The 9470-nt window shown below is 42.3% G+C and overlaps 1 protein-coding gene across 1 annotated transcript in view; it reads right to left on the reverse strand.

Annotated features, from left to right (window-relative positions):
- Window positions 1-8079, reverse strand: part of MSS51 (MSS51 mitochondrial translational activator) — a 32931-nt gene extending 24852 nt beyond the window's left edge. Inside the window, exon 1 of the mRNA XM_070954888.1 lies at window positions 7909-8079. The gene's annotated coding sequence lies outside the window, so the exon portion shown is untranslated. The remainder of the gene's footprint in view (window positions 1-7908) is intronic.
- Between the last annotated feature and the right edge of the window lie 1391 nt (window positions 8080-9470).

The following is a 9470-nucleotide window of genomic DNA, read 5'->3' on the forward strand; positions in this document are numbered from 1 at the left end:
TTACTATCGGTTCTATAGAACCGGACTGAACCGGGAGCAACCCACCACTGGATGTTGACTAAAGTAAAGTCAAGTGAGCTCTGGGTTTCCTATACTCAAAAGATACACAAAGGTTTCCTCTCATCCCAACCTTCTCTCCGTGACCAGTTCGTCTTCAGCCAATTGGAATTTCCCGAAGTGTTTTGAGAATGCTGAGATGTTTTGGGGTAATCCACATACTTACTTAGGATGCCTGGCCTTGGATGCTGGTATAAACTGGTTCTGAGCTTCTCTGCTCTTTAATACTTGCCATCCCCTCCCTTCCCTTTTCCCGTCACGTACACACACAGATTTATTGCCCATCTATTCAGAGTGCACTGATGATGTCACCTCGAATGATGATGAAACGTTTGAAACCGAAAGGGCCAAGCTCGGAGTTCAAACCAACAGCCCAGAGCACTATATTTTCAGGAGAGGAATGGCACCAAGATGACTGAAGATGTGACATTTGGACAAGCATGGGGCAGAAATATCTGGTTTCTCCCTCACTAGGTTTGCATGGGAGACTATACAGAAAATAGATTGACTAAGCCTTCCAGAGGTTTAAGGTACCATTTCAGATCTTTGTTGGGGTTTTTCTTTTTTTTAAAGATGGGGTAGCATTTTGCCACTGAACATTCGTTATGCTGTTTAGAAACCCTGCAAAAATGGGTTGGAGGACTCAGCGAGAGGCTGCCCCTCCTTCTTCGACATCCTTGCAAAGAGTGGAAAATTGCATTTGATGGCAAATCCCTATAAAGGCTGTCCTCGACTTACAAAACAGCAATTTGCAACGGATTTGCCAATTCACCTTACAACCACCATGTTCATCTAATGACCATATATATACATACAAAGTGTTTTTCTATCGAGGCACCTGGTCTACCCCAACATGTGGGAGGGGGCATTCTGCTTCCCTTTCGCCTTTCAGCTCCAATCCAGGAGCCCTCAAGCAGTCGCACTCACGACAAACCATTTTTATACCAAATTTATATTCCGCTGATAAAGAAATAAAGGGAGTCTAGTATAGATCTATTTCAAGCTATTTAGCTCTCATCAGCTAGCCATACCCTTACTCGGATTCGAACTTCGGCTGCCTGCATGTTAGGCAGTTGTATTAACCTCTGAGCCACAAGTTCTCTTCCCTTCATCAGCTTCAGACAGGGGAGATTGAGTGTTTTTCTATCGAGACACCTGGTCTACCCCAACATGTGGGAGGGAGCATTCTGCTTCCTTTTCACCTTTCAGCTCCATATGTATCTTAGCCACTGAGCCACCTAGCTAGGCTGTGTGTGTGTGTGTGTATGTGTGTGTGTGTGTGTGTGTGTGTGTGTGTGTGTGTGTGAGAGAGAGAGAGAGAGAGAGAGAGAGAGAGAGAGAGAGAGAGAGAGAGAAATCAAATCAGTCATATGAACAACCTGATTTACGATCGTCGCAACTAATGACTGCAATGGGCAGCCTCCATTACAGTCGTATGTCAAGGATTACTTGTAAATCTTCAAGGCTCAAGTGCTAAGCACGTGTCTTCATTTACAGTCATGAAATCCTTTAAGCCCTTTGTTTGTGGCCAAACCACGAAAAGAAACACCCCCACCAAAATCTCTATTTTGCGGGGCATGCGATAAAGCAGGTGGAAATGCCGAGAGATTTGTTTTAAGTGAATTTGGGGAGGGGGAAACGCTTTGCTTCATGAAAGAACCAGCGGAATTTCAGGAGATCCATTAACCAGGCGATTCCCAGGCTTAACGCCGAGCTTTGAGGTCTGTCACTCTGCAGAAGTCATCAGAATGCAAAACGCTTGCTTTCCGTCAACAGAGACGGAGAGAGAGAGAGAGAGAGAGAGAAACTGAGACTGTCGATTAAGTATGCCAGTGCTTGTTAGCGGTGCAAAATGGCACAGGGTGCCTGGAATGTCTCTGTTTATCCCGCGCATAGAGCGAAATTCTTTCAATTAATATCCAATTAGCCATGGCGGAGTGATGGGCAGGGATGTTCCTCGTTGGAGCTCAGCTGTGAGAATTTTTCTAAGCCCTCTTCCCAGCTGCAGACTTCAACAAGTGATATCCCATCCGACTTGTGACACTTCCAGACTTGGCTCTATTTTTAGACGTCTTTAGATTAGAGCTAAAGTCAAACAGGAAAAGATATTCCCTTTCCTCCGGTTTCAGAGGTTCTACTGTGCCAAGGCTTGGTGGCTTTGAAATCTGTGGCTTGAGAGCAGTGGTGAAATCCACTCGCCTTCGCTACCAGTTCAGGAACGGGAGCACGCTACGCGTGCACTCACAAAGCCTTCTACACATGCACAGTGGACATGAGCTGGGCAACAGCTCGCGTGCCCGCAGAGAGGGCTCTGCATGCCAGCTGTGGCACGCATGCCATAGGTTTGCCATCACGGCCCTATACCATTCCAGACAAAGAAGAGCTGTCCAGTTGCTTCTTGAGAAACTCCAGTGATTGAAGCAGCCACAACTTCTGAAGCCAAGCTGTTCCACTGATTTCACTGACAGGAAATTTCTCCGTAGTTCTAGGTTGCTTCTCTCCTTGATAAGTTTCCAGCTGTTACTTCTTGTCCTGCCTTCAGGTGCTTTGGAGAAAGGAGGATCCATGTGACTGTTTTCTTACCGTGTTTCCCCGAAAATAAGACCCTGTCTTATATTTTTTTCAACCCTTAAATAAGTGCTTGGCGTTATTGACATGCACTCAAAAGCCTGGTTGGGCTTATTATCAGGGGATGTCTTATTTGGGGGAAATAGGATAGATAGATAAATAGATAGATAGATAGATAGATAGATAGATAGATAGATAGATGAGATAGATAGATAGATAGATAGATAGATAGATAGATAGATAGATAGATGATAGATAGATAGATGAAAGAGAGATAGAGATGAAAGAGAGATGATAGAGAGATGATAGAGAGAGAGAAAGAGAGAGATGATAGAGGAGAGAGGAGAGAGAGGTATGATAGATGAGAGAGAAATGAGAGAGAGAGAGAGAGAGAGAGAGAGAGAGAGAGAGAGAGAGAGAGAGAGAGAGAGAGAGAGAGAGATACTGTCTTATAATTTTTTCAACCCTTAAATAAGTGCTTGGCCTTATTGCCATGCGCTCAAAAGCCCGATTGGGTTTATTATCAGGGGATGTCTTATTTTGGGGGAAACAGGGTAGATAGATAGAGAGAGAGAGAGAGAGATATGATATAGATAGATAGATAGATAGATAGATAGATAGATAGATGATAGAGATAGACGAAGAGAGATGAAATAGATAGATAGATAGATAGATAGATAGATGATAGATAGATAGATAGATAGATAGATAGATAGATAGATAGATAGATGATAGAGATGATAGAGAGAGAGGAGAGAGGAGAGAGAGAGAGAGAGAGAGATGATAGATGATAGATAGATAGATAGATAGATAGATAGATAGATAGATAGATAGATGTTTTCTGAGGTTTTCGTGGGTGTTTGTATGTAGGTTTTTGGTTATTCAGGTTTTCTCCCACGTAAGACTTGCTCCTAGAAGCATGAAGCTGAAAACACCAGCCTGAAGATGACGAATGAGACTTCATCGAAACGTCGCCAAGACACTTCCAATTTTACACGGGAGAAAACCCAAATAACCAAAGACCATATATATATGATAGATGATAGGGAGATGATAGATAGATAGATAGATAGATAGATAGATAGATAGATAGATAGATAGATACTGTGTTTCCCCAAAAATTAGACCCTTCTTATATTTTTTTGAACCCTGAAATAAGCACTTGGCCTTATTTGCCATGTGCTCAAAAGCCCGATTGGTCTTATTATCAGGGGATGTCTTATTTTGGGGGAACAGGGTAGTTATTCATGTTCCTCTCAAGAGCTCCAACACTAAAGGTCAGTTGTATCGGTCTGTTTCTAGGGTTGCCAGATCTGCTTCCAAAAAATAACAGACAAGCGGAGGTGGGGGGGGGGGGTTAAGTAGTAAAAAAATAAATAAATTTACAATTAAATTATATATTTTCTTACAAACATTTTAACACGTATTAAAATAATCACTTCAAAACTTTACTTAAAATTCAAAACATCAAATATAATAATATGTAAAATATTAAATTACATTTTACTTTGCTGTCGTGTGTATTTTTTATTTGACTGTGCAGCTTTGATCAATTCTTTGTGTTTAAGGAATAATTCTTTAATTTCAGTACAACGTTGAGAAATATTAAAAAATATACAAAGTTCACTTCAAACTGATGGTACAAGCAGTCGGTTACGTTCGTCAGTCCACAAATTTCCCATGACGCTGAAAATTTGTTCAACGTTTGCATTTGATACCGGAATTGATGCACAATACTGGAACAGTTTCAGTAAACTCGGAGCTGGCTCTTTCTTGAAAAAGTACGTCCACTTATCAAGGGATGAATCGCCCTGCAGATGAACATAAACTTCTTCTAAGGCAGAAATTTCATTGAAGAGAGTGTTGGGTGGAAGTTCTTCTTGCCATGGTGATAATAACCAGATGTTCGTCATTTCTTCTAAAGTTGGAGGATTATTATGATCAATTAGATTGAAACAACTTAGCGTCTCATATACTGAATCGGTGAAATTATACCACTTTTCTAGGTACGCAATGGCTCTTTGATACACGTTGATGGCTTCTTTCTTGAACTTTTGCACGGCATTCTCAGGCAAATGTTTTTTACGTAAGGCAAATAAAACTTTCATTCCAAAAAACTACTCATTGTATTTTTTTTGCAAAGAATCACGCAGCTTACACATGATAATGTGAAGATCACATGCAAGAATTTTCTTGCTTTCCAGCTTCAGTAGGGTGTCTTGCATTATTGACATGAAGAAGTGAGTGAAATATAAATACAATTCTGAAATTGTTGGTTCATCGTCCTTTGCGAGTTCATTTTCCTGATCCGAAATAAGGTTCCAGATAACCTTATGGCACTCATCAGATCCAAGAGAAATAAAATACGATTTTAGAGGTATCCAGTTTAAAAGAAGTCTTTCGACCGCTTTAAACAAACTTAACCAACATGTTGGAACATGGCGCAAAACTTCATGGAATTCTGACTCGCAAAACTCAAAAAATGATTTCAACTCTTCTCGTTTCTTCGCAGAATTCGAAAATTCGGCAAAAACCTTCAGCACTACATTTTCGATATCAAAAGATAACTGCTTTAATGCATTTTTTGTGCTGTTGTATAAAATGTGATTATTGCAATGAGCATTCGATCTTTGTCTCATTCTAACTTATGAAAAAAAAGACAAAACGCAATTCTCCTATCCTTATTCTCTTAGACTGTACAGCTTTAGATTACGTACCATTTCATCATAAAGCTTTTGAATAAAAAAAAATGACCACTATTTTGTGAAAAAAAATAGTGAACATAATGTGAAAAAAGTGGACTATCTGCTCAAATAGTGGACACCTGGCAACCGTTTCTATCGTGCTTCTTCCAAACTTCTTCTTTTTAAAATGAGAGGATTGCAGGAGAAGGATGGGAACCATATTCAACTGTCAGGAACCTTTACGGTTAAAAAAAAAAAAAAAGCCAAAGTTGGCTAACGTGGGTGTGGTAGATACTATTCTAGTCTGGTACCACCCACAAATCAGCCAATCAGCTTAAATAAACTGATTGGAGCCGAGGAACAGAGCCAGGGGAAAAGAAATAGACTCTCATGGAACATCTGGAGATCTTCCAGGCTTCCAAGCTCATCAGAATGTTCCTCTGCCTCTTGTCACCACTATACTGCAGGTAGTCCTTAACTCACCATCTTTTGTCTAGCAACTGTTCAAGCACTGGAAAAAGTGACTTACAACAGGTACTCACACTTAAAACCATCACAGCATCCCCAAAATTCAGGTGTTTTGGAAATTGGCATTATTTATGATACATAAATACATAAGGGACATATAACCCATCTCAGTGGCTAAGATGCTAGTGTTTGTCGATTGAAAAGGTCGGCAGTTCAGCGGTTCCAATCCCAGCGCCGTGTAACGGGGTGAGCTCCCATTACTTGTCCCAGCTTCTGCCAACCTAGCAGTTTGAAAGCACGTAAACAATGCAAGTAGAAAAATAGGGTCCACCTTTGGTGGGAAGGGAACAGCGTTCCGTGCGCCTTTGGCGTTGAGTCATGCTGGCCACATGACCACAGAGACGTCTTCGGACAGCACTGGCTCTTCGGCTTTAAAACGGAGATGAGCACCGCCCCCTAGAGTCGGGAACAACTAGCACATATGTGCAAGGGGAACTTTTACCTTACCAAGCTTAAATACAGCCATCTAACGGGAGCCAACAGGTATATATGTGCGAGGGGAACTGTTACCTTTGCCTTAGCATCATGGGTCATGTGATGACCTTTTGCGACCTTTCCACTTGGCTTCTGACAAACATAGGCAACGTGGGAAGCCAGATTCGTTTAAGGATTGTGCAATTCACTTAACAGCCATGGCAAAAAGGTCGAAGAATCAGGCACGATTCACTGAACTGCTTTGCTTAGCAATGGAAATTTGGCTGCTAACTGGGGTTGTAAGTCGAGGACTACCCTGTTTCCCCTAAAATAAGACATTCCCTGATAATAAGCCTAATCGGGCTTTTGAGCGCATGTGTTAAAGTAAGCCCTCCCAAAAAGTAGCCCCTTCCCGAAAATAAGCCCTTCCCAAAAATAAGCCCTTCCCAAAAGTATTTAATCACATGTGCAGCCGGTCCCTGCCATTTCCTCTGGTTAGGGTTAGGGAGACAGAGCTGGGAATCAGGTAAGATGGCAAGAGGAGCCCCATCTTGCGCCATGTGCCCCAAAATAAGACCTCCCCGAAAATAAGGCCAAACACTTATTTCCAGGTTCAAAAAAATATAAGACAGGGACTTATTTTCGGGGAAATATAATATCTGTACAGTGAAAATATAGCATCTGTTTTAAAAGGAGCCTGAGTGGCGTAGGAGGCTAATGCCTCCTACTAAGGCAGCATTTAACATCCAGCTGCCTGCAATTACTGTAAGTTCGAATCTCACCAGGCTCAAGGTTGACTCAGCCTTCCATCCTTTCAAAGGTAGGTAAAATGAGGACCCGGATTGTGGGGGCAATAAGCTGACTTTGTATAAATATACAAAAGGATGAAGGCTATTGCTTAGCGCATTGTAAGCCGCCCTGAGTCTCTGGAGAAGGGCGGCATATAAATCAAATTTTAAAAAAAAAATTGTTTTGCGATGTAATCAGCTGTATTCACGAAATGTACCAATCCAGGGTTAAGGAGCCATGATTTACAGGATAAACCCCAGGGGTTTGGCTCAAACAACCCACAGAGAAGCCAACCCCATCATGAGCTTGGCCGCCTCCCACATCCAAGGGCATATTAGCTGGTGTTTACAAAACAGCACAAGCTTTGCAAAATCTCTACAAAATGTGGGACACGTGCATAAATAACAAATAAATGCATAAATCAATATTTTTCTTTCTTGTTTCAAACGCTGGCAGCGTTTCCCCCCAGGAGAGAGACCAGAATTTGTTCCCAAAGAACATTTTCTCAAAAAAAAAAAAGGGGAAAAAAGGAGACAGAATATCTTGTCTGTTTCTCACAGCCAGAACAAAATTAATTTTACTGAAAATTAAATGGGGTCCATTTTTAAGGGGTCTCAAGATCCATTTCTTGCAAACTCACATAGTTGGGAGGCAGCGAGCAAATTGACCCAAAGACAGCAAGGAGGAAAAAAATGTTATTAGAAGAATTTTTTGCTACAGTGGCTTAAAATAAAGTACCGTGCGAGCTAGTAAACCCATAAATAAAAATGATCTTTGTCTAACTAGGTTAGGAGGATTTTATGAAAATGCTAGTCAAGCAAGGCACAACCTTAAAAGGTTAGATTTAAAGCTCGGGAGACAAATTCACCTGCTCGATGTCTTCGTTCCTTGGATGGTCCAGGAAGAGGGAAAGAAAGTTTCTTGTGCTGTCCCCACCTTCTCAAAGCAGAAATGCTACAGGAGGCCTCTCATTTGTGAGGATCCAGCCAGCCCCCCCCTCCCCGATCTGACAGGAGGAAGATTCAGACTATTTGGGCAAGAGAACTGTTGAATGCTGAATTTATCTTCCCTGCCAATAGTCTCAGCATCCTCGTTGGGCTGCATCTGCCCTCTACAGGAAGAGAGGGGACATTACAAAAGCATCTAAACCAGGGGTGAAATGCTCCCGCTTTGGACCGGATCGCCCAATCCGGTAGCGATGGAGGCGGGTGATTTGGAGAACCGGTAGCAAAAAACCCTGCCCTCTCCCCCCATGCCCAGCTGAGCCGCACAATCATCAGAGGCTTTTTTTTTTTTTTTTTACTTTTAAAAGCATTTTTTCTACAACCTCTTCGGCCGAAAAAATGCTTTTAAAAGTAAAAAAAAAAAAAAAATCCTGCGGCTCAGCTGGGATCGTCAAAGGCTTTTTAAATTTTTTTCTTTTAAATGCCTCTGGCGATCCCAGCTGAGTTGCGTGATCGGCAGAGCCTTTTTTAAAAAGCCTCTGCCAATCAGGCAACTCAGCTAGGATCATCAGAGCCTTTTGAAAGCATTTTTTTACAACCTCTTCATCAAAGAGGTTGTAGAAAAAATGGTTTTAAAAGTAAAAAAAAAAAATTGACCACGCCCACCCAGTCACATTACCTTCCCACCAAGCCACGCCCACAAAACCGGTAGTAGCAAATTTTACATTTCACCACTGATCTGAACCAGTGTATGCTAGACAGGTAGTCCTGAATTTACAAGAGTTCGTTTCAGGGGTGAAATGCTCCCAGTTCGGACCGGTTCGGCCAATCCGGTAGCGATGGTGGCAGGTGGTTCAGAGAACCGGTAGCAAAAATCCCTGCCCCCCGACCTACGCCCACCCATGCCCACCCAATCGCCCGCTTGCCGCTTCTTTTAAAAAATGCTTTTAAAAGGTTAAAAAAAAAAAAAAGCTCTGACGATCCCAGCTGAGTCGTGCGATCTCAGAGCCTTTTTTATTACTTTTAAAAGCATTTTTTACAACCTATTCGAATAGGTTGTAAAAAAATGCTTTTCAAAGTTTTTTAAAAAATCGCGCGCCACAGCTAATCACCATCCTACCCCCCGCCCCATGCCTCCTTTTGGTGTGCGTGGTGCGCACTGCGCATCCACGCCAGAGGTGGGTTTCAGCAGGTTCTGACTAGTTCTAGAGAACCGGTAGCGGAAATTTTGAGTAGTGCAGAGAACCGGTAGTAAAAATTCTGATTGGCCCCACCCCCATCTATTCTCTGCCTGCCAAGTCCCAGCAGATCGGGAGGAAATGGGGATTTTGCAGTAACCTTCCCCTGGAGTGGGGAGGGAATGGAGATTTTACAGTATCCTTCCCCTGTCACGCCCACCAAGCCACGCCCACAGAACCGGTAGTAAAAAAATTTGAAACCCACCCCTGATGCATGCATGTACATCCAGCGAAACGGTAGTAAACCG

The sequence above is a fragment of the Pituophis catenifer genome, unplaced genomic scaffold (assembly GCF_029215685.1).
Source record: "Pituophis catenifer annectens isolate HBS135680 unplaced genomic scaffold, rPitCat1.0.hap2 SCAF_16, whole genome shotgun sequence".
NCBI lineage: Eukaryota > Metazoa > Chordata > Lepidosauria > Squamata > Colubridae > Pituophis > Pituophis catenifer.